Source organism: Mirounga angustirostris, unplaced genomic scaffold (genome assembly GCF_029215605.1).
Source record: "Mirounga angustirostris isolate CCGP_5_RB_7025 unplaced genomic scaffold, mMirAng1.0.hap1 SCAF_13, whole genome shotgun sequence".
In the NCBI taxonomy this organism is placed as follows: Eukaryota; Metazoa; Chordata; class Mammalia; order Carnivora; family Phocidae; genus Mirounga; species Mirounga angustirostris.
Genome location: NW_026991721.1, coordinates 50,064,043 through 50,089,542, shown reverse-complemented (window position 1 = coordinate 50,089,542; position 25,500 = coordinate 50,064,043).

Below are 25,500 nucleotides of genomic sequence, written 5' to 3'. Positions count from 1 at the left end.
ATGGCTTTGATACTGATCAGTCCTGCACGGTCTTAGAAGATCAATAGTGCCATGTTCATTAGTCCTGAATTGAATAGCTCTCACACTTGGGCCAGAGGATGGTAACTGTTTTTAATGATTTTTTTGCCAGCTGGCATCAAAAGTGGATTCTATGTCACCGGTAATTTCCTTAGCTATCTAGGGGCTTTTCATTCCCTCATCCAACCATGAAGGTCAGAGAGGTTCTCTACAAAGATGACTATAGCTGCATTCTTGAACTCTTAGGATAAAGAATATAACTATCTAGAAGCTGCTGGGTAATAGCTGCTTTTATTCAAGCCCTATGGTGATGGGGTGATTGTGCATTTTCCCCATCATGCCATTTTTGAAAGAAAACGGGTAGAGACTTGGGGTCTAATTCCAAAAGTCTTATTTGCTAACTGGTTTTGAGTCTGGGGAAGTTACCCAATGTGGAAGATTGTTATTTTGATGACCCCTAATAAACCATGCCTCTTGGCATATATGCTTTTGTGTAGTCTCCTTGAACTTGGGAAGCCTTATACATAAGGTATTTAAACAAATGATTGCTTTATTCATAATTTACTTTAACCAGCAGAATGTAGGGGAACTGACATTCTGTCACTTGTTGAACTAGATCTTCAGAAGGCTTGACAACGTCCACCTTTGCATTCTGGAAATACAGAGCTGCCAAGTAAGTTGTCTGGCTGTTCTGAGACTGCCATGCTGGGCTGCTGTGAGGAACCCCAAGCAACCATGTCGTCACATTGCTACGCAGCTCAGTGTTCCATGGTCCTCCACATGGATGAGAATTCGGCTGTGGCTGACACTCCACTAGTGGTCAGTACAGATCCCAGCCATGCGGCTGAAGCTGCTGTCAACCTTTAAGTTAGCCAGTACCCTGTCTGACCACAACATGAAGTAGGCGAGTGCTGGCTGAACCAACTGAATTGTAAAAAGTAATGAATTATGTTATTTTAAGCTAAAATGTTTAGAGTGTGTGTGTGTGTGGTTTTTTTAATAAAGCACTAAAGAAACAGACGGCCTCTCGAATATCTCTCTGACCTCCACTTTGCCCATCTAGATGACATGCTGGTTTAGAGAACCTATAAACCACATCAAATACTTATGTCATTCAAGGCCTTGCTCAGATATACCTCAATTAATTATTTCTAGCTTCCTCTTCTCTGACTGACCCCAGAAATGACACTTTGGTCATTTTGACCATTTGGAATTCTCTGACATTTGGCCACTTGCAATTGTTTCAACATCTGAACTGCTTGCAATACCTCACATACTTCATGACTTTCACAACTTTGTTCTTCCTTTTCTCTTCCCGTTTCTCTTGTGAATACCTTTCCGTGTCAGGTAAAATGCTACCTCCTCTGTGAAGCCATTCCCACTCACCCCTGCCCACCTGTCACCTACACCCTCAGTCAAGTAACTGCCTATGGGCTCCTAGAAGTATTCTATTAAGACAGATGTCCAGATAGTTGGAAACAAACTGCAAATTCCTTCAAGGGCCAGATAAAAAATCATCTCCTTGATCATCAGTGATCTTATTGGTTTAATCTAGAGTTTTTTAAAAAATGTATGCTTATTCGCTTTAAAAAAAATCAGATGACGTGATATACTGCACATATGTACAAGCAAACATTTATTAAATGTTCAGTATGGACCAGGTGTCACACTAAATATTTTACTCAGATTATTTCTTTGAATCTTTATAACAACCCCTATTAGGCAATCACTATTAATATGTCCATTTTACAGATAAGGAAACTGAGTCTCAGGGGGTCCTCACAAATTGCCAGATGATGAGGACTTGGTCAGGATTTGAACCCAGGTTGCTGGGTTTCACTGCTGCTCAGAGTCCTTTTCCCTTTAATTTTGTGTCCCCGGATGGGCTCAGAGTACCTTGCACAGAGCAAGCAGTTAATAAATATTTGTTGAATAAACAAATGAGTGTGTGAGGAAATGCATAATTCACTTCAAATACATAAATAGTATTTCAAGTGGCAATGAAGGTAGGGCAAAAATCGCATACACTTCACGAAACCATTGCTCCAACTGAAATAGAGCTGCAAGGAGTCTCTCCCTACTGCCTCTAGGCACAGCACCTTGCTTGTTTTTCCATTTCTGAGAACAGGCTCCTGAGGCACAATACTCCCATTCACCCTTGGCTTGACTAGGTGTTCAGTAGTCTCTGATGGGAATAAATGGGTTGACACCATTCTCAGTGTGTCATTACACTTCCTTACTGTATATTTACCAAGAGTCTCATTGCAAATATGTGAGTGAAGAAGCCCAAAAGGGAATAAATTCACATTGACTGAGGGACTGTGTGCTAGGCATGGGACCGTGTTATCTTATTTGTTAGGATCAGATATTCTATAGAAAGACAAAATACCCCAAATAGCCAAATCAAACTTGAGAAAGAACAAATGTGGAGGTGCCACAGTTTCTGATTTCAAACTATATTGCAAAGCTATAGTCATCAAAATAGCATGGTATTGACATAAAACAGACACATAGGTCATTGGAACACAACAGAGAGCCCAGAAATAAACCCAGACATTTATGGCCAATTAATTTGGGGAGCCAAGACTACACAATGGGGAAATGATGGTCTCTTCAATAAATGGTGCTGGGAAAATGGACAGCCATGCGCAAAAGAATGAAACAGGAGCACTATTTTACACCATACACAAAAACTATGTCACAATGGATTAAATACTTGAACATAGGACATGAAACCATAAAACTCCTAAAAGAAAATGTAGACGGTAAACTCTTCGACATTGGTCTTGGCAATGATTTTTGAGATTTGACACCAAAAGCAAAATAACCAAGTGAGACTACGTCAAACTAAAAAGCTTCTGCACAGGAAAGAAATCTATTAACAAAATGAAAAGGTAATGTACAGAATGGGAGAAAACATTTGCAAATCATATATCCAATAACAGATTAATATCCAAGATATATTTAAAAAAACTCTACAGCTCAATAGCAAAACAAAACAAAAACAAAAAAACTGATCTGATTTAAAAATTGACAGATAACCTGAACAGTTTTCCAAAGAAGACATGCAGAAGGACAACAGGTACATGAAAAGATGTTCAACATCACTAATCTTTGGGGAAATGTAAATCAAAACTACAATGAGATATCACCTCACACCTGTCAGAATGGCTATCATCAAAAAGACAAGAAATAACAAGGGTTGGTGAGGACGTGGAGAAAGGAAGTGCTTGTGCCCTGTTGGTGGAAATGTAAATTTGTGCAGCCTCTGGGGAAAACAGTGTAGAGTTTCTTCAGAAAAATAAAAAATGATCCAGCAATTCAACTTCTGGGAATTTATCCAAAAGAAACAAAAACACTGGGTGCCTGGGTGGCTCAGATGGTTAAGCGTCTGCCTTCGGCTCAGGTCATGATCCCACAGTCCTGGGATCGAGTCCCGCATCAGGCTCCCTGGTCAGCAGGGAGCCTGCTTCCCTCCCTCTGCCTCTCTCTCTCTGTCTCTCATGAATAAATAAAATCTTAAAAAAAAATAAAAACACTAACTCAAAAAGATATCTGCATCCCCGTTTCATTGTGGCTTTATTCACAATACCTAAGACTAAACATCCATCAGTGATTGAATATGGATAAAGAAAATGTGACACACACATACATGAACACACACACACACACACGATGGTATATTATTCAGCCATAGAAAAGGAAAAAAATCTTGCCATTTGTGACAACACAGATGAACTTTGAAAGAATTAGCCAAGTGAAAAAAGTCAGAGAAAGAAATATGGTCTGATCTCACTTATATGTTGAATCCTAAAACAAAATAAAACAAAACCTTCTTCCCCAAAACCCAAATTTATAGATACAGAGAACAGATTGGTGGTTGCCAGAGGCAAGGGGTAGGGAGTAAGCAAAATGAAGGTGGTTGAAAGGTAAAAAGTTCCAGTTATATAACTGGTCATGGCTCAGTAACGTACAGCATGGAGACTAAAGTTAATCCCGTATAATTTATTTGAAAGTTGCTAAGAGAGTAGTCTTAAAAGTTCTCATCACAAGAAAAATAATCTAACTATTGATGGTGATGGATGTTAACTAGACTTATAGTGATCATTTTGCGATATATACAAATATTGAATCAGTATGCTATACACCTGAAACTGATATGTTAATTATATCTCAATACAAAAATAGATCCATAAAAATACTAAATATAAGGTTCAAAATATGTAACCTATTGCTCCCAGGTCACATAGATGGTGAGCAGAAGAGGGAGAGGGTGGTTCAAATGCAGCTCTGTCTGATCCCAAACTGATGCCTCTTTTATTCCATTATACTGCTTCTCTTGGACCCTATTCTCAGGGAGTCCACATAGTGTATGTGCAAAAAGATTATCAAATACACAAGATGCATGTCAATTTTACTTCCATTGAAAATAAACAAATAAAGGGGTTCCTGGGTGGCTCAGTCAGTTAAGCATCAACTCTTGATTTCAGCTCAGGTCATGATCTCAGGGTTGTGAGATGGAGCTCTGTGCTCAATGAGGAGTCTGCTTCTCTTTCTGTCTCCCCCTCTGCCCCTCTCCCTACTTGCATGTGTGCACTCTTTCTCTAAAATAAATAAATAAAATATTTAATAAATAGATAAAAAAGGGGCGCCTGGGTGGCTCAGTGGTTAAGAGTCTGACTCTTGATTTCAGCTCAGATCATGATCTCAGGGTGATGAGATCGAGCCCTGTGTTGGGCTCCACACTCAGAGGGAAGTCTGCTTGAGATTCTCTCTCTCCCTCTCTCTCTGCCCCTCATCTTTAAAATAAATAAACAAATTATAATAAAATACACAAGATTCTTATAATTAGATGCTACCTGAGAGTTACAGATGTTTACTACTATAGGGGTTTGGGGAGGAGGAAGTCCCTGTGTGCAAGGGTAGCCTCAGAAAGCTTCCTGGTTGAGGTGAAACTTGATATGGAATCAGAGAGAAATCAGCATGAGGGAGATAGATTGGTGGATGGGAGGCTGTAGAGCATGCATAGCTTTAATTATTCTTTCCTTCATTTAAAAACTTACTGAAAGTTTTGTGTTACACATTATGTGTAAAACACTAAGTGTTATGCAAGACTCAGAATGAATACAACTAGGCTGCTTCATGCTGCCATGCACATGCGGCTCCTTTTGCCTACCATATTCTAGGATTGACCACCTGCTGAATCCCTCACTACTCAAGATCCAGCCTAGGCATCTTCTCCTCTATGAAGTCATTTATTTATCTTAGTGGTTATGTCTGTGGGTCATTGATCCAGATTATGTGGAGGTGAAACCTGGCTCTACTAGTGAGTAAATAGGTGGGTCTGTGACCTGGACTCCTTATTTATGGAATGAAGATACATACCCCATAATATTATGATGAGGATTAATTTAGTTAATATGCATAAAGAAATTCACATAGTACCTGAAAGCTTTCTGGGTCAACAGACACTATCTTGAATAATGTTAGTGATGATGATGATGGAGAAAGAGGAGGAAAAGGAGACAGAAAAAGGAGCTTAGTGGATTACACTGTTCTTGGATCACCACCATCCAAGGCACAGACAACTTTTGGTGCTTCCTCCTACCTCCCCCCACTCCTCTGATCATGAGTTTCTGGAGGTCAAAAACAATTACATATCCACCAGAATTTCTGCTGTTTGGCACCAACTAGGCTGTCAACAAATACTGAATAAAAGAATACTGAATGAATTCATGGAATCTCCATCAGTATGCTGTTGCCTATAGTTGCCCAAAAGAAAACAAAGGGGACAAATGGCCTCTTTGAAGAAGACAGAATTTTTTATTATGCAGAAAAATACTTCTGCAAGAGGAAAGTAACATTGTCAGAGAAATAGAGAGGAGGGAAGAAAGGGAACTACGTTGTGTTGATTACCTGGCATGTGGTAACCACTATGTTAGGAAAGATGTAAATATTAATTTTATTAATACTACATAGAGATTTCATTCACTAATGCTTATTATGCAGCTGATGATCATAAAAGATAATGATAATTACACTAAAAATACAAGTGATTTGTTAAATGTATCAATTGTCTGAATTATGCTAAGCAACTTGCTAGTTGTCTAGATTTATTGTATTTGATTCTCAATATTGAAAATTTTTTGTGGTAGGTATTATTATGTTCACTTTATAAAAGAGGAAAGAAGATCACTGAAGTTAAATGATGTGACCACCAGTCATACATCCAGGCAGGGGCCGAGCTAGTTGTAACCAAATCTAAAGTCAGTGGTTAACTCTATGAAGTAGGAGCTATACTAAGACTAGGCATCAGGACCTACTGGATCACACTACAAATTGAGTCAAATACATTACCAACAAGTCAGAATTGACCCACTGTGTTGCCGAAGTGATTTCCTGTTTTGTCAACCTGAGGGTTATTAAAATTTTGTTTAAAGGAAAAGTAAGTGAGAGGTGAACAGTGAAAGAAATCTGTAAGAATAGACATTGCTGAAGGGAGAACAAAGGAGTACCTGGCTACTGCTGTAAACATGAGAAGGCAATGTGTGAAGCAGCTGTGACAATGAACCTGGAGACTTCCAACGGCAGGGAGTAATTGACCGAACGCTCTGGCTGCCACTCTTTCACAGCCATGTTGGATTTGTGCCAAGGCCACACCTCCCACAGGCTTCTCTGGGTCAAGGCCTGAGCACAGCAGGGATACTAAGGTACACCAGCTCCTGGGGGGATGGGGTCTCCTCCAAATTGGCTTTGGCTTGAGAGCTCCCTAGTGGCTTTGCTGGACTTGACTTACATCACATGACAGTCTAGAATGTTTTTATCCAGCCTTCTCTCCCTCTCTTGTTCTTGGGGTCACAGAGTTGCCTTGCTATCTATTAGCTCTCACAGTCCTCCCTGTTGACATCGTTGTTTTCTTTCACACAGGCATCTCCCCTAATAGCATTCTCGTATGTTGAATCTGATCTTGGGGTCTGCTTCTTAGAGGATCCAGACGACTGCAATGCAAAACAGCTATGTCTCAGCAAATTACCTAACAGACAAGTTCAGTTCTGACAATAATTTTTACAGAAAATGAGAAATAACTGTTAAGCTCTAAATAATCACTTGTATGAGATATCAATTTTCTTAAAATAGTACAAAGAGATTTTAAAATTCATTAGGTGTCTTGCATATGGGATCTTGTTTATTCCTGACCATAAACCTATAGTATAATATTATCATCTTCAATTATCATTGTCTAGATGAGGAATTTGAAGCTCCAGAACTTTACACAGCATCCCCCAGATTACACAACGATCTGGTGCTGAGCTGAGGCTCTAGTATGGGTGGTGTGACTCTCACAGTGTTCACAGGATGTGCTTTTCGAATGCTAAAGCCTGATATATTCAGTATTAGTTGTGGCTCATGTCACTTAATGTCTTCTTAGATTTTCTATTTATAGTAAAATACAATGTGATGTAGATTCAGTTAAATGATTTCAGAGAAGGGACACATGCATGTGCCCAGTACAGGCAAAGAAGTAAGTGGTCAATAGTGGTTAGTTGAATTAAATTGAAAATTGATACACATGGAAGACTTAGGACGTTTACCAAGAATCTAATAACCTAAGAGCTATGTAAATTTGAATGGATTTGTTTAGGCTCTCAACGTTAAAATATCATGTTTGTTTTTTAAAAGGAAAAATAGATACACACTCCACAAAATGAATAAACATGAGATGCTGGTAAATAGTGGAAGCTGAGAACAGAAGGCTTCATAAACCTACAGACCTAACATTTGTACAGCGTGCTGCAGCTTGCTGGGTTCTCTCACACATAGTGACACATATAATCTTGGCAACAGCCCGGGGATGGATCAACCTTTCAGAGATGGGACAAATGAGGTTCAGAGAAGAAAATAAACATGCAAGGGTTATAGTAGGAAGGGTTCCTGGCCAACAGTGAAGGAGATGAACATGTTTAGCTAGCTCGGGTGAAGTTCCTGGCTTAAAGGTCTACGTTCAAGCATTTGCCCAAGCAGATTATCAAAGGTAGGCCTTTCAAAAGTGCATTTCTATGTTGGGGATAGGAAAGCAGGATTTGTGGAGGCACGGCTTCAGGAAAACTGGTTGACAACGGTCTTGGAAGAAAAATAGGGATAGGGACAATCATGGGTTACTCTCAAATGGCATTGTGGCCAAAGAAGATCAGCAGTAGAGAGATAGGCAGACTGGATGAGAAAGAGTGTGCCAAATGCCATGCAGTGACTAGCCAACAAATGTGTTTTTGAGCACACGTGACACCCTCCCAACAGAGGATATTAAGACGTAACTGGGTCAGCTTTAACAGTTCAATGGATTTCCTCTGGACACAGGTTTGGACAAGAGCCAGTACAATTTGGAGTTTTACTGTAAACCTGAGTTTCCTTCCCCTTTCTATGCACTATGAAAATTCAAAACCAGTTTCACAACTATCTTAGGTATTTTGGGAGGCACATTGGTTATAGCAAAAGAGCCCTGGACTACAAGTCAGACAAGCAGCATTCTACTACCAGCACTGTCATTAACTAGTTATGTAACTTGAGCAAATTACTGCTGCTCTCTGATCCACAAAAGAGAGGGCTAGACTGGAACTAAAATGCCTTCAGGAGTGTGAAGGTCATGAATATGTTTTATGTGACAAGAGGAAGCTGTGGGGCCTTCGTGAACTGAAGAGTAGGGAGCCTACCTACAGGCTCAAATACAAAATTTTTAAAACTCAGTGTTGGGGGGGAAAAAAAGTGTGCAGTCCAACTTTGGTCTGTGGGCCACCAATTTCTAACTTCTAGCCTGAGTATGTGCTCAAGTTTGATCACTTCACAGATGGAAATTAACAACACTGATTCCCTTGAAAGAAAAACTAGTAATTGTTGCATATTGACTATTGTCTGGTGACTAGTGTCTTCACAGTAGACAATCTTTCCCCCTATTTTTTGCTAAGCCCTAGAGGGCTTAGAGTACAGCTTCTCCCTATGAACCACAGCAAAGGGGACCTGTAGGTGGTAAAGGAAGACTGGAAGGCAGATGATAGGAACTTAGGTGCTCTGAGAGACCGATGTGGGGCCGAGCCACAGAAATTCCAGATAAGCCAGGAGCCTGGATGGCTCAGTCAGTTAAACGTCTGCTTTCGGCTCAGGTCATGATCTCAGGGTCCTGGGATTGAGCCCCACGTCAGGCTCCCTGCTCAGTGGGGAGCCTGTTTCTCCTTCTCCCTGCTGCTGCCCCCACTCATGGTCTCTCTCTCTCATATAAATAAGTGAAATCTTAAAAAAAAAAAAAAATCCAGAGAAGCTTCCAGGATGTTCTGGAGTGGATGCTATTGCAATTGCCTTCCTGGTGTGTGCCCAGGAGACTGGATCAAAGTCCTATGTCCCAGGCTGTGTATGTGAGCAATAGACTAGCACAGGCTGAGGGTGGGCTTTAGTCAGATGGCTCCATGACAGAGTCCTGGGACCTTAGTTTGGTGTGGGGAAAGCTAGTCCCAATTCACTAAACATCCAGAGAAGGGGAGCAGGCGAGCAGGGAAAGCTAACATGCTAAGAAGACCCCTGACTTGGGCAGACTGGTATCTGAAAGAGGAGGATACAAATTTGGAAGACCTAGAAGCCACTGGAAGCCATGGTGAGACTTGGGCAGAAGTAGGAGCTGCCAGTACATATGAACCTGGTATAGTGTGAGCATCTTCTCATGATAGCTCCCTTCACAGATCTCATAGGGCCTTCCACTGATCTGAAAAAAAAAAAAACAAAACTACACACTAAGTGGATAAACATTGATTGAGCCCTGATGTGTCAGTCACTGGCCCAGGTGTTAAGAGCAAAAGGTGAACATGTCATGATCCCATCTGTAAGCCAGGGTACAGCCAGAGACACGTGTGAACAGAGAGGGGAAAGAGTTCAGCAGGTAAATTAAAGAGGGAAAGGTATTGTAGGTAGAGGACAATGAACACTACCGACAGATGAAATCCTGCTGTTCCTGACAGCTTGCACTGGAAGGTAGGTAGGTGATGGATCACCTGCTTGGGAGAAGCAAAGAAGACAAGATGGGTGAATCTGGGAGAGGCTAATGGCTGAGGGAATCCCTAAGGAAGAACAAGTGAAAATGCAAAGAATACAATGAATATACAAAACCCGGAAGGGGACTTAACCACCATGTTAGGAGGAATAAAGGAAATGGGGCTCTTTTCCTCTTGGGTTAAATTATCTCATGAGAGCCACTTAAACCAGAATCATACTGGGTGTTCAATAAATATCGAATAAGTGAACGTTCAAAATAAGGACACACATTCTAATGTGAAAAAAAAAAAAAAAAGGCTCAAAGATAGGCTCAGATACCAAGGCAGGTATTCAGTACCCCAGACTCTAACTGCTTAAGGCTAGGCTGGGGCTGGTTCACACAACCTCTTTATTGCCTCTGTGTGCTGAATTCCTTGAGCCTGGGGTTAGGAGGTGGCAGGAGGAGAGGATGAGGGGCATGGGAGGGGTCTGGGAAACAGCGGCTACCACAGACATCATTGCTTCTGCCACTTGGCCTGGGGCCAGCCTTGCTAATTATCCACGTGGATGGAGATGATGGAAATAAGCGGGCCCTCTATACCAGCTGCTCCCAAACAGCCTGCAGGTAGAGCCCAAGTGGCAGTAAATAGTCTGTCAAAACGTCGCTCCCTCTATGGATACCCAACCTCCCGCCAAAGCCAAAGTACTGGCCTGCAACAAATTGAACACACCTGGTTCCAAAAATGCTTCCTGAGCAGAGTGAAAAGCCTGGCAGAATTTCCTGGAGGATCAGCACATATGTCTTGCTTTTTCTTCCATCAACTAAGAAAACGGTTTAGCCAAAAAAAAAAAAAAAAAAAAAAAGCAAGCCCCACAAATGTCCTTAAGGAATGTCTCATTAATTCTCAGGTCTCCTGAGCACACATCTTCCCGAGGAGCAGCAGGGAATCAAAAGAAAGGAAGGGCTGGTTCACAGATAAGAAACAGCAAATCTAAGAAGACTGATTAAATGAAGAATTAAACATTTATTATAATTGGTGTTTCTAAGTAGGCTGTCCAGTAATTGTTTTAAAAAAAAAACAACATGCACAGATGAAGCTGCAAATCTCTTTTGAGGCAGAACAATGAGATATTATTAATTTGTGTGGTCACTGTAATAGAGTTTAATAAATTTTCTGGTTGAATAATCCTTGGGAAACTGTATTGCCAATTAAATACCAGCTAAATAAGTGCAAATAAGTGAAAAAGGAGGAGGCTGGAGAGAAAATATTCCACAAGACCGTTATCATCTGGTCCCACTTGTTTCTCCTAGAGACACATCTGTATCTTGGAATAGGAGTCCTGCTGTGTTCCCTCTACCTAGAATATGTTTGTCCAAGGAGTCCTGTCATAGAAGTCTTGATCTTTGGCTGTTAGCCAGGGTCCTGTTTATGAGCCACTTCGTGGGTGATGCATTCCCTGCTTTGCCCCAGTTACTGGCTTTTTTTTTTTAAAGATTTATTTGAGAGAGAGAGAGAGCACATGAGAAGGGGGAGGGTCAGAGGGAGAGGCAGACTCCCCGCTGAGCAGGGAGCCCGATGCGGGACTCGATCCTGGGACTCCAGGATCATGACCTGAGCCGAAGGCAGTCGCTTAACCAACTGAGCCACCCAGGCGCCCAGTTACTGGTTTTTTATTCACTATCCCCAGCACTCTATTTTGGCATTCATCATATTGTATAATTATTAGTTGTCGATGTGCCTGCCTCCCTGGTTCGCCTGTGGCTTTTTCATGGGCAATGATTATTTTCCTTTTATTTGTGTACCTCCAATGTCTAGCATAATGCCCAGCACACAGTAGGTTCTTAATAAATATTAGAAGGACTCCCATTCTCAGTAATTCAGTCTTTCTTATTTCAACTGTTCAGCACTGAATGTTTACTGTTCATTAAGTGCTGAAAGACAAAGGTGCCTGTAGTTTTCCCTTATTCAATATGACCTGCTGCTCTTTCCTGCAAATTCCATCTGTCAAACAAGATTCAAACAAGGTCCTGCCCATTCTCGTTATTCTTCATCAGTGAACCTCCACAGTTCTTCCTTTATACTCTATGCCACCTGAACTACGTCTACCGCCTCTTCGCTTTTATAGGGAGGCATCTGAGAGGGACTGGCAAAAAAAAAAAAAAATCACTCATCCGAGGGCTTTAATATTAGATTTATTTTGATTATTAAAAGTTACATCTGAGTTTTTCTACCAAATGCTATTTGTATTAGTTTGCCAGGGCTGCTTAACAATTACTACTAGGGAACTGACATGTACCACCAGGACAAAATACAGACTGTCCATGGAAAGCCTAACACTCACTGTAGCCTCATCATGACTATGAAGAGCCTGGGGAGACACAGGCTTGTGGTAAAGGGAACAAACACAATGGAAGAATGCTGCTCAAACAGAGGGGTTGATTTGGGTAGGACTTAGATCATTGCTTATCCCCAAAGAGGTTTGAAATGGTTGATAAAATACTGTTTGTGATGAGACTTGCATTCGGGTAGAGATTAGCATTATGTCTAGAGAAATCACTGTACTGGGAGAAGGCAATTATAAAATTCCATGAACATTTATTTACTTGCTATTTCTTGAGCACAAACAAACCTAAAAATAAAAACAAAACCACCAGTTCCAGACTTTGGAATACCTATTATTTGCAATTGCCTTTGGTCAGTTAGGACTGGGACTATGAGGGTCACCCTGGGGAGATAGCTGAATCAGACATGGTTCAGAGGAGGTAACTGTCTAGTAGAACAAATAAAGCATGTTCATAAATTACATCAAATGACACAATCCCTGCAAGTCCTTTATGAAGAGCAGAGTGCTACATAAAGGTAAGTTTTTCTCATAAATCAGTATATCACAGTACTCAGTGATGCTGATGAGGCAAAGACAAAGTGCAATGGGAGATCAGAAGATGACTTCATCCCTATTAGCATCCTGCATAGTGTTGGGCCAGAGTAGGCACAATAAATTTACATTGACAGACACCATTAAGCCCAGGAAAGTCTTTTTCTTCCCCCACTCCTAGACTCTAAGGTGAAGATCAAGCTTCTTTCCTTCATGTTTTCCCTTCTGTTCTTTTAGATGATACCCACAACATAATGCCAGCCACACATGAAGTAATAAAATAAGCTGGGTCAAATCCCAGCTCTACTATTTGACAGCAGGAGCATTGCTAACCATGGTTCTGGGTTTCAATTTCCTAGCTATGAATGGAGCTAATGTTTTCTACCTTATATTCTTTCATGTATAGATAAAATCCAACAATTATATGAATAGGAGAGAACACAGTTCATTGTACAAAGTATATTATTCCTACTGTTTTTCTTAGTTTTCGGGGCACTTTCTGGATTGCACATGTGATATAGAACACTTAGCGAAGTACACATTCATTTTCACCCTCTCTTTCCACCCTCTCCATGAATTTAACTCTATGTTATCAGGTAAAAGACAGCCATGAGGGGTAACAAAGTCAGGGAAAAGTGCAATATTCTAACTTTCACTTGCCTTGAGTTCACGGAATTTTCTGTGCATATGGCAGCCAGCTGTTGTTGCATATGGTCTATGACTCAACCAACTCTTGCTCCCCAACAAGCCATCTTTGTTGCAGAGTACAACATTCAGGTACTGGGGCCACTTGGTTGATACTCCTGCTGTAAAGTAATGGAGTGAATATTGGTTCAGAAGAAGAGACTTTGAACCAATTTTACCTCAGTCACTTACTATCATCTTGGACAAATAACTACACTTCTTTGAGTGTTTCCTTACCTATAATGTGCACATACCAGCTGAACTAACAACAGAATCTGACTGTAAGGACTGAATTGAAACATGTTTTGTTATGATTATCCTTGCCATCATTAATCATCCAATGGTTTGAACAGTATAGCATAAAAAGAAAAATTGAGATCCGAGGGTACTGGCTCAATAAACACCTTTAACATGACAACAACAAACAACAATAGCAATGATTTTATCCAGAAACATCATTTTTTGCTCCCACTTCAAATTAGTAATTATTTAGAGAAAGATATTGGCTTGAAGTATAATTTGTTGTGCCAAATTAACATTTTGGTAACTTGACACAAAGTTTAAAAAACAGATTGTATCAGAGGAAACAACTTTAGATTATTGTTAAGTTAGCTTATAATAGGTCATTTGGAAATGGCAATCATTCTTTTTTGTTGTTGTTATTCTTATGTTAATCCCCATACATTACATCATTAGTTTTAGATGAAGTGTTCCATGATTCATTGTTTGTGCATAACACCCAGTGCTCCATGCAGAATGTGCCCTCCTCAATACCCACCACCAGGCTAACCCATCCTCCCACCCCCCTCCCCTCTAGAACCCTGTTTGTTTTTCAGAGTCCATCATCTCTCATGGTTCGTCTACCCCTCCGATTTCCCCCGCTTCATTCTTCCCCTCCCGCTACCTTCTTCTTCTTTTTTTTTTTCTTAACATATATTGCATTATTTGTTTCAGAGGTACAGATCTGAGATTCAACAGTCTTGCACAATTCACAGCACTTACCAGAGCACATACCCTCCCCAGTGTCTATCACCCAGTCACCCCATCCCTCCCACCCCACCCCCCACTCCAGCAACCCTCAGTTTGTTTCCTACAATTAAGAATTTGGAAATGGCAATCATTCTTGTGCCAGACTTTCTTATTCCCTTTATGCATTCATATGTTTGAGAAACATGTAGGGAAAGAGCTAGCAAAGAAGACTGAATAGATAGATGTTGTTTAAAAAGTATCTTTTCATTCATTCATTTATTCAATTAATTATTTAGTTCTTACTTTGGAGAATGTGTGGCCCATAGCACTAGTGAAACAGTGGTAAATAAAACAATTAGATTCCCTGCTTTTATGCAGCTTATGGTCTATTGCATTCTAGAGGGGATGATAGACAAAAATGCAGACAAATAGTTTAAGCATATTAAAAAATGAAAGAAACAAGGAATGTGACAGATAATAATGTATGTGCGTGTGTGGGGGGGGATCTACTTAAAAAAAAGATCAGACAAACTTCACTGAGGAAGTGACATTTAAACCAAATTCTGAATGAAGCTTACTAATAGTGTGTCACACTCTTCATTTTCCAGGTAAAACTGAGAAGCCAAATTCTTTTAGATGATAGAATTCCATGCAGAAATTTCCAGATAAATTCTTTTTAATTTTTACAGACTCTCTGCACTTTACTGATTCAAATTAAAAGTACATCAATCACCTTAGCTAATAATAAAAAAAAAAATACTTCCAGTAAAATGGCAGGCGAGATTTTCTGAAATTTCTAAAAATACTAGACACTGGATTAATAACAAACATTTTTTTTTAGTTTATAGCCAAGCTCACTGGCACTTTGCACTCTCCTTTACATATGCACACAAGAGAATCTCCAGAGACCACAAATAGAAGATAAACCACAGTTGTAAATAAGTGCTGAGTGGTTGGCTTGGGGGCATTTGCCAAGACCAGCTGGCTAGAGTTTTTTTTTTTTTTTTTAAGATTTTATTTATTTATTTGACAGAGAGAGACACAGCGAGAGAGGGAACACAAGCAGAGGGAGTGGGAGAGGGAGAAGCAGGCTTCCTGCAGAGCAGGGAGCCTGATGCAGGGCTGGATCCCAGAACCCTGGGATTATGACCTGAGCTGAAGGCAGACGCTTAACGACTGAGCCACCCAGGCGCCCCTAGAGTCTTGAGTTCTAACAGCTTTAGACCCATAGAGGATGAAGAATTAAAACTAAGGACTCCTACATATAGCTTAGAACCTCAAAGGCTACACCTACATTAAAAGATGTTTTGGCTGGGGGGGGGGGGGACCTGCCAGCAAAGGAAAGTCATAAGAACAACTGTTTGTTTATTGGCATTAACTCCAGAGGTGGAGGAAATATATCTCAGTGAGAATTTATAACTATAGGCCATATCTCAAGCAGGTTTGGACTTTGAAACTACATTGTGTGGTTTGTGAAATTTCAAATATAAAATATATTAAAAGTACTCTTGGGTTTATGGTGCCTTAGAATTCTTGGTAGTAGTATAAATACAAATTTCCCTGAGAGAAATTAAGCCATGAAGATTGAGGAAAACATAAACAGCAAAATGAGATATCAGAGACTCTATGTTTTGTGAATTATTATACAGAACATATGTTTAAAATGATACTAGAAATAAAATATGACTCAAAAACTTGAGACTGAAATATAATTATCAAAAGTGATCAAAGTATTTCAAAAGAACTATATAGAGTAACCAATTGTGTAAAAGTTATCACTTAAAAATATACACACTCTCAGGGTGCCTGGGTGGCTCAGTCGGTTATGCATCCAACTACCAATTTTGGCTCTGCTCATCATCTCAGGATTGTGGGATCAAGCCCTGCATCAGGCTCCATGCCTAGCATGGAGTCTGCTTGTCATTCTCCTTTTGCTCCACACCCCCACCACCATCACGCTCTCTCTCTCTCAAATAAATAAATGAAATCTTTAAAAATATATATATACACATTCCCTGTCCCAAATGCCCTCCATATCTATGGTAAAGAGTAGAGTAGAAATAAAGAAAGAATTAGTGAATTTTAAGAGATGTCTGAAGAAATTATACAGAATACAGCATGAATGAAAATTAAAATGAAAAAGTTAAGAGACATGGACAACAGAACAAGAAGGACTAACATATTCAATAGGAGACTCAGAAGAGAATAAGGAGAATTTCCAAAAGGCAATATAATATTATTTTACAGGTGAGAATGTTCCGAAACTGATTAAAAATACATCCTTCAAATCAGAAAACAAAAAGATCCCAAGTGATGAATAAAAACAAATACTCAAATGTATCATGGAGAAAATGTAGGACATTAAAGACTAAAGGATCCTGAAAGTATTCAGAGAGGGGAAAAAATAAAAGCGCATGGGAATAATAAGACTAATAGCAGATTTAAGAACAACAATGGAAGTCAGAAGACAGGAGGAGATCTCAGCTTTGAGAAAAAATAGCTGTCAACCTGGAGTTGTGTAATCAACAAAACTATCTTTAAAGGAAAAAAGTTAATATTTTTTAATAAACAGTAACAGAAAATGGCCACCAATGTATCCTCACTAGAAAAATTTAAGAATAATATAGAATATACCATAAATAAGAGATCAAACCTAGAGGAAATACTTGGGATGCAAGACATAATGGTAAGCAAGTCAATTATTATAACTGTGTGCAAAATAAATAAATGGTTAATTGTATAAAATAATAAAATATGTAACTTTAATGGTTAAAGAAAAGATAAAACTAGAATATAAAACAAAAATATGGGAGGCAGGAAGTCTTTCTGGCACACCCAAAAGTGAATGTTCACATTAAAAGTAATTTAAAGTTTTATGGGGTACCTGGGTGGCTCAGTTGTTAAGTGTCTGCCTTCGGCTCAGGTCGAGGTCCCAGGGTCCTGGGATCGAGCCCTGCATTTGGCTCCCTGCTCCACGGGAAGCCTGTTTCTCCTTCTCCCACTCCCCCTGTTTGTGTTCCCTTTCTTGCTGTGTCTCTGTCAAATAAATAAATAAAATCTGTAAAAAAAAAAAAAGTAATCTGAAGTTTTAGAGTAAGGTAAAAAATATTGAGTACAAAAAATATTTAAAATAGAAATAGGGTGTAAAGCTGCCAGAGCAGTAGAAGGAATAAATAAAAGATGACATTAAGGGAGAATAAAATCATAAAAAGCATCAAAATAACAAAGTGATATAAATAAATGAAAATATATCAGTAATCGTAATAAATTATAATATTTAAACCATTAGTCAACTTGTCAGTGTAAATTCACAAAAATGAAACTCAGCCACAGGACACTATTTATCAGAGACACATCTAAAATATCAAGAAGAGTGTTATCAGCCTCATGGTGGCCTTTTTATTCCCCTTAAGAAGCATGTACTGCTGATCAAAAGTACATCTATGGGAGTTGTTGGAACCAGCATCATTTGCCAAGGGACTTGAGAGGAGGCTTACCCACCTGTGCCTTGAGTAACAGGAAAAAAGACCAAACTTCTGCAAGCCACAGAACTAGCAGGAGCTTGCAAAATGGCCACAGCCCCTCTCAGCCTGTTTGGAGGAAAAAAACAAAACAAACCAGGAGGGTGCTGACAGGCAGACACCCACAGACAAGAGAGACTACAGAATTCCAGCCTTCCCAAGGAGAGATTCTAGTACTCCATTCAAGTAAAAAAAAAAAAAAAAAAGTCTGGACATTGAAGAAGGTAAAAGAACTTTGCCACTGCCCCTTACCCCCTTGCCCACGGTGGCACAGCACAGGGCTGAGCTAGCCAGCAGTGACCTGTCCCACTGGGGAAAGAATAGTGAGTGAGCACCTCACCACTCTTTTACTGAAAAGTAAAGTAAGTAGATGTGCACTGCTATATCAAAACTTATAATAAAACTAAAATAACTCAAAGACTACGGAATTAATACAGAAAAACAAACAGACCAGTGGAATAAAATAGTCCCCAGAGTCACAGATACTGAAAACTTAGCATATGTCAGAGGTGGCAAACTGCTGGATAGGAGTGAAGGATGGATGAGTTGGCACATGTTGCTGGGCTGATCAGCCACATATTTGGAAAACAATGAAATTGGATCTCTACTTCATCCTCAGTATAAAAGTCAATTGCAGAATGGCCAAAAATACAAATGTGTAAAAAGGAAACTTTCAAAGAAAATATAGACTATCTTTTTGACCTCTGGGTTTAAAAGATTTCTTATACCAGGTACAAACGGCATGTACCAGAAAGCAAGAGTTTGTAAAATTTGACTACATTTAATATAAAAACAAACCTGCATGGAAAGAGAGCATTGAAAGCCATAACATAATTATCTAGGATGCAAAAAGGATTAAAAAATAATTGTCAAATAATTCAATAAAACATGGCAAAAAAAAAAAAGAACAATTCGTTCTCCGGAGAAACATGAAAAAAAAAAAAAGAAAAGATCTTAAACCTCACTGGTAAACCCAAAGAGGAAAATTAAAACTACTTTGGGATATAATATTACATCTTTAAGATGGGTCAAAATTAAAAATCTGGTAATACCAAGTGTTGATGAACATAGGGTATAACAAGAACTCATACATAGCATTTAAACTCTGAGGCATATACTCTAGACTGAGGAACCCTCACTGGTTTACACAGTCACATATAAGAGTGTTCAGTAGTTAAAACAAAGAGATGAAAAGCAGAACTTAAAAACGCTATAAAAAGCCATAAGCAACTTAAATGACCATTAAAAGAATGATTATAGCATATTCAATGAACATACTATACAACAATAAAATGGCATAAAAACGGACTACACCTGAAGTCATCAATGTGATTATAATTGTTGTATTGAAATATAAGCTGCAACAGGATATTATGTAATTAAAGTATATGTATAAACACACACACAACTTTTTTAGGGAACATATAGGCATCTACAGACAAGTTATTAGAATAAGACAGTAATGTTTCTGGATATAAGATCAATGTGTAAATACCAAATTTATTCCTATATACCAACAACAAAGGCTTATAAACACAATAAGGTACCATTTCCTACTAACTATGATATAGGAAGTATCTATATATATACATGTATATATATACATACATATGTAGCAATCACATTCAAATATGAATGAATATTTCCAACACCAAATACAGGATATTACTTTTCTTTAAAAGGGAAGGTAGGAAATGCTATCAGGGAAGGAAAAAGAGGGCTTCAGCCACACAAGTTTTTTTTTTTTTATTATTTTAAGGTAATGGTGTGTTTTATTGTTCATTATATAGATTTATATAGGTATTTATATCTTCAACAGGACATAACACATTTTTTTTTAAAAATCTGAAAAGATGACCCCAAGTCTAAGGCAGGAGAGAAGAAAAACTAGTCTTTTAATTCCCCACTCAGGAGGCCAGGGGAGGAGGTAAAATAATGGAATTTAGGTACATTCTGGAAGAGAAAAATATCAGGGGCTCCAAGTAGTTATCATTTGGGGTTGTTGAGGTTTCTTCTCGCCAGTTACATTTTTGTTCACAAGACCCTTACCTTCCCTAGATTTTCCTTTAGGAAATCTTCCCAGTATGGAAGCAAACTTTCCTTTCCCTGAATTACCTTACAGTGCCCTGTCTCTTTTTATATTCCATAACTTCCCATCATGGATCCCATTATTTGTGCACGTGCCTCTTCTCTGCTTCTCTCCCTCAGCATGTGGTCTGTATTCCCTAACACACAGTGTGACAGATGCTGGGGAAGCATCCGCTGAGAGAGGGCAGTGTGGTGTAGTGGGAAGATACAGGCTACAGGGGGTCAGGTAGACATAAACTAGTAGCTTTAGACCTACCAGCTGCGTTGTCCCGGGGGCATGACCTGCCCTCTGTGAGCCTCACTTTCTCAACTGAAAAGTGGAGACAATAAGAGCTAAAATCTCAAGAGGTTGTGATGGGAGGATTAAGTGTGCCAGTTGCAGCACCTGATCCAAGGCAGGCACCCAATCAACACCAGTGCCCTCATCCCTTCATTCTTTTAATCTGAAGGATCTCCAAGTCTCTCTAGTGACGAGAGTTGTATCAATGCCAACATTACAGAAGAGGCAGGGTTAAGTGAGCCTAATTGCTATTGACTAAGCAGCCATTTTACTTGGATGGTAATGAGGGATTATAGATGATGATTTAATGCACTGAACATTCACACTTAGCAGCCAGGTAGAACCCTGCCAAGGGCTGATGTTCAGGAACTGGTAGAATTCAGTCCATGAAAGTTCCCAAGGACCCTGGTGCATTTCTCTTGCCTCTGTTCCTCCAGTGCAGAAATCAAACATACCCCTGGATCATAGGGCCAATTTCCTGCCTCTACAGTGTCATTCATTCCCAAAATAAGCCTTAATTAATACGAAAAATAAACACAACTCTCTACCATTCCCAATACATACAACAGCATTTTTTAAATCTGAAGGTTTTCCTATATTATACTAATGATATAAAACTGTTTATCTTTTAAATCACACATTCCTGACTGAGGTAAACATGTTTTTTCTTGCTAGAGGGTTCCTCCAGGAATGTCACCTGATGTGGGCATTACATATTCATCAAATAGCACAAGCTTGCCCCTTCCTCATAGGACAACTATCCAGTGATTTTACAATGTAGTCGGGCCCCCCTTGAGTCTTTTCTTCTCCAGGCAAAATATTCCTTTCTTCAAACTACTGGTCAAGATATAATTTTGTCTCTTAAGAATAGACAACAAAAAGAATATATTAAAAGGCGGTTTGAGAAAATGAACAATATCGTAGATGAACTCGGAACAAAAACTCATAGAACAGGGTTATTGCCTCCTTTATTATTTACCCTAAACTTCTATTAATGAAGCTTAAGTTTGCGTTAGAGTCTCTGGTGACGTTGTTCCACTCTGAATAAATACTAAGCCTAGCAGGAACTAAAATTCGTAATTCTTTTTCACCTGGCTTGCTGCTCAGTTGTGCTGACTTCTCCTGTACTCACATGATTCATTACCTTGACAGGTATTTAAGTGCTCACCCTGTGCCAGGCACTGTCCTAGCTGCAGGAGATACCATCAACAGACAGCTCCAGCTTTCAAGATGTTCTCAGTCTAGAAGGGCAACAGGCAATTAGACACTATATGATATATTCCACCATCACTATGTTAAGAGATTCCCAGAAGAGGAAACTGAACCCGAACTTGGAAAATCTGGTGAGGCTTGCCAGATGAAGTGATATCCAAGGATGAATAGGAATTAGCTGGGTCAGGAGGGTAGAAGAGCCAAAGCAGAGAGAGAGGCTGAGTTTCCTCATAGAGAGTGGCCAGATTCTAAGGGTAAGGATCCCAAGAGAAACTCAATCTCAGAAATCTATTAGATGGGAAAGTTACAGTGGCCCACCCAGCAATAAGGGGGAGCAGTGTAGATTCTGGGTCTTCATGGATTACTGTCATTGTTCTGGAAGAACAGGTATTTGGAAAATACAATCTGTCACATAAGCAAGCAATGTACTATGTTTGAAGCTCAGAATATGAAAGTTGGGAAAAGGCCAGAGATGGGGCTACAGCTTCTTAGATTTTTGTTTTTGCTCCAATCCCCACGTCCTATCAATTCATATCTGTCCCCATTACCTCTCCCTGGCACTGTGCTTTCTGCCAAGTTATTAGAGGTAACCTGGAGAAACAAATCTTTAACACACTGGGAAATGTGTTACTATATTCGAGTAATAGAATGCGTTAATCTGTTAAAGTTTACCAGCATGGAGGTAAAGGAGAATCAGTAAGCCTAGTGGAACATACATGTGATGTAGAATCAAAGGACATAGGTTAAAATCCTGACTCTGGGATCTTAAACAAGCTCTAAAACTTCTTTTAAGACTCCATTCCCTCATCTATAAAATGTACATAGTAAAAGTACTGCATTACCATAAAGATGAAATAAAATTACGTGAAATATGTAAGCTATTATTAGCGATTTGCATTTTGGATTCACCACAAGAATGTAAGCTCCATGAGGACACGATTCTTATCTTTTTTATCCTGGGCTCCCCTGTACCTAGAACAAGGCTTAGCTGCAAGAAGAGGTTCAAACACTTGTCAAAAGAGTACCTGTAAAATGAAATGCGGATTGGATTACTTACTCAACTGTGCATAAGCCAAAAGGCCCAGTGTCTGTGTGTATGGGGGTAAGGGAGTTCAAGGCATTTCTCCAGGGAATAACAACAGGATGGGTTAAGAAGTTAGTTAAGGTCACAGATTCATCAAATTGGGCTCTCAGAAATTGTGTGATCCAACTTTATATAATCACACTTAAAAAAACAAAACAAAACAAAACAAAAAAAACCAAAGACATGAAATCCTGAAGTTCAGAGAAATAAGCCAGTCAGTGTGGGGTCACAGGACATAGGAAACGGCAGAAATGGAACTAAAACTCAGTTCTCATTCCTCTGTGTGCATGCCCCCTCTGTGTATGTAGGTGTGTGGGTGTGTGTGTGTGCATAGGGTGGTGTATTTTCTCTGTTATGCACTCCCACCATAGTTAGGATTCTGGAATCTGTTCAGCTCATTCTGGAGACCCACTGATTTAGCTGTTCCATAATCTAAAGATAGAAGTATAGTGTATAAGGAAATTTTTGTAAGGTAGAATCACATTTATTATTATATAAGAATCTTCTGATTTACATACACAAGAGTCTTTTTGAATATTCATTGCCTTCTGCTACCTGGAGGCACTCCTTCAGTCCCCATCTGTGTCCCCTCCTTCAACACAGTCTGCATGATTATGGAGGCTGCCTACAGAGAACTCTGAGCAAAGGCTCCAGAAAGCCTTCATATATGAGAAAGATCCCACAGCAGGTGTTAAAGAATATCAACACTTACTGGTGGCTTGATTCTCCACTGCAATGAGAATGTAAAGAATTGTGAGAAAAATACTTATTGGAGGGGAATAGCTATTTGTTGGAGCTTTTAAAAAATTATCTATCTATCATCTATCTATCTATTTTAAGGAATGGAAGATGATACAGTTGAGTATCTGCAAACACCTTAGAGGTAGCTAGTCTGAATCCCATTTGAAAGGAAATTAAACTCAAAGAGCATTTCTACTGAACCAGAACTACAGGTTTGGGCAATATAAGGGGGCTTCCTAGAGTAATGGTTCTCAACCTTGGTTGCACATTGGAATGACCCAAGGTACTTAAAAAATGCTGGGGTTCCACCCTCAGAGATACTGATTTAATTGATTTAGGGTCAGACCTGTGTACTGGGACTTTTAACAGCTCTCCATGTGATTCGAATACACGGTGTTGAGAATTACTGGTCTAGACTAGGGATTGACAAACATTTTCTGTAAAAGATCAGACATTAGAAATTTTAGGCTTTGCAGGCCACATAGTCTGTCCCAACTACTCAACTTTGCCCTCAGTAGCACAAAAGGAGCCACAGATGATATGCAAACAAATGAGCATGACTATGTTCTTTTTATTATGTCTCCCTTTATTTTCTTTTTTTTATTCTTATGTTAATCCCCATACATTACATCATTAGTTTTAGATGAAATGTTCCATGATTCATTGTTTGTGCATAACACCCAGTGCTCCATGCAGAATGTGCCCTCCTCAATACCCACCACCAGGCTAACCCATCCTCCCACCCCCCTCCCCTCTAGAACCCTCAGTTTGTTTTTCAGAGTCCATCGTCTCTCATGGTTCGGAGCATGACTATGTTCTAATAAAACTTTATTCACAACAAACAGCCTATAGTTTGGTGACCATTGTCTAGACTCTAAAACCATCAATCATGAATTGAGAGGATGTACATTGTAAACCAGGTGATGTTTTGTGTAGTGAGGGTTGGGTTGGTTGGGGAGAACAATTAAAGCTGAATTAGTATTTCTCCTGAAAACCACTTTCTAAAGACATGCAAAATATAAAATTCATTTTTTAATTGAGAAGTTTATTTTATATTTTAAGAAAGACCCACTGTAGCTAATATTAAGATTTTTAAACCCTAGCACTACTTTCTGTTCAAATATTTTGTATAGATATGTGAACACACACCCACTTTTATAGCTGATATCTTGAGAGCATATTATACAACAGATTCATGGTCCACATCATATTTCTGCTCATGTATTTGGAGTAAATACTGGGGTGTGCATGCTCATAATCTGTTACCATCATTTCTCAGACTGTTACTTTTGACAAAAAGTAATATTTTGGGTGCAGCTGGGAGTTTGCCTTCCTTGCTAAAAAGGGAAATGCTTTGATTTAAAAGTATAATTTTGGGTTTTCCCATTTACCTTTAGCTGTTGGCAATGTCTCTGGGCTTGCCAGAATTGGGCCATGGTTTGTATTTTTCTGGGGCACAGCTATAACATGGCTCAGTTTTTCCCAGCCTTGTTCAGTTACAGACCCCAAGGTCCAGCCAGGTCTGATCAGGGGAGAGAGAACATGACGGCTCGCAATAGTGAAGGGAAGACTGGGATTTGCTGGGTTGCTATGTGGCACTATGAATGCAGGACCACAGGGGAGAGCTAAGCATCTATGCATCCCTAGCCTGCAGCTTTCCAATACACCATGCACACCTTGTTGGCCCCGTCTATACAGTTTCTGCCTCAATAACACTTTGCTGCCGCCGTTGCCTCTACTTCTGAGCTCTTCACGACTGCATTGTGTTTTATCCCCACTTCTTAATGAGATTGAACTGGGGTCTGGCACTAAAATTCAGGCTAGTTGTCTAGGCCTGATAATGATGATAATGATATTGATGATTAATAATAATAACATTATTGGCCAATACTTTGAGAGCTTCCTATGTGCCTATCTTGAGCAAAGCATTTCATGTGTATTATTTTGGGCATTAACAGGATATAGTCCCTGGGGGGCAAGATACTGCAGTCTCTCCTTAAAGTACCTATATG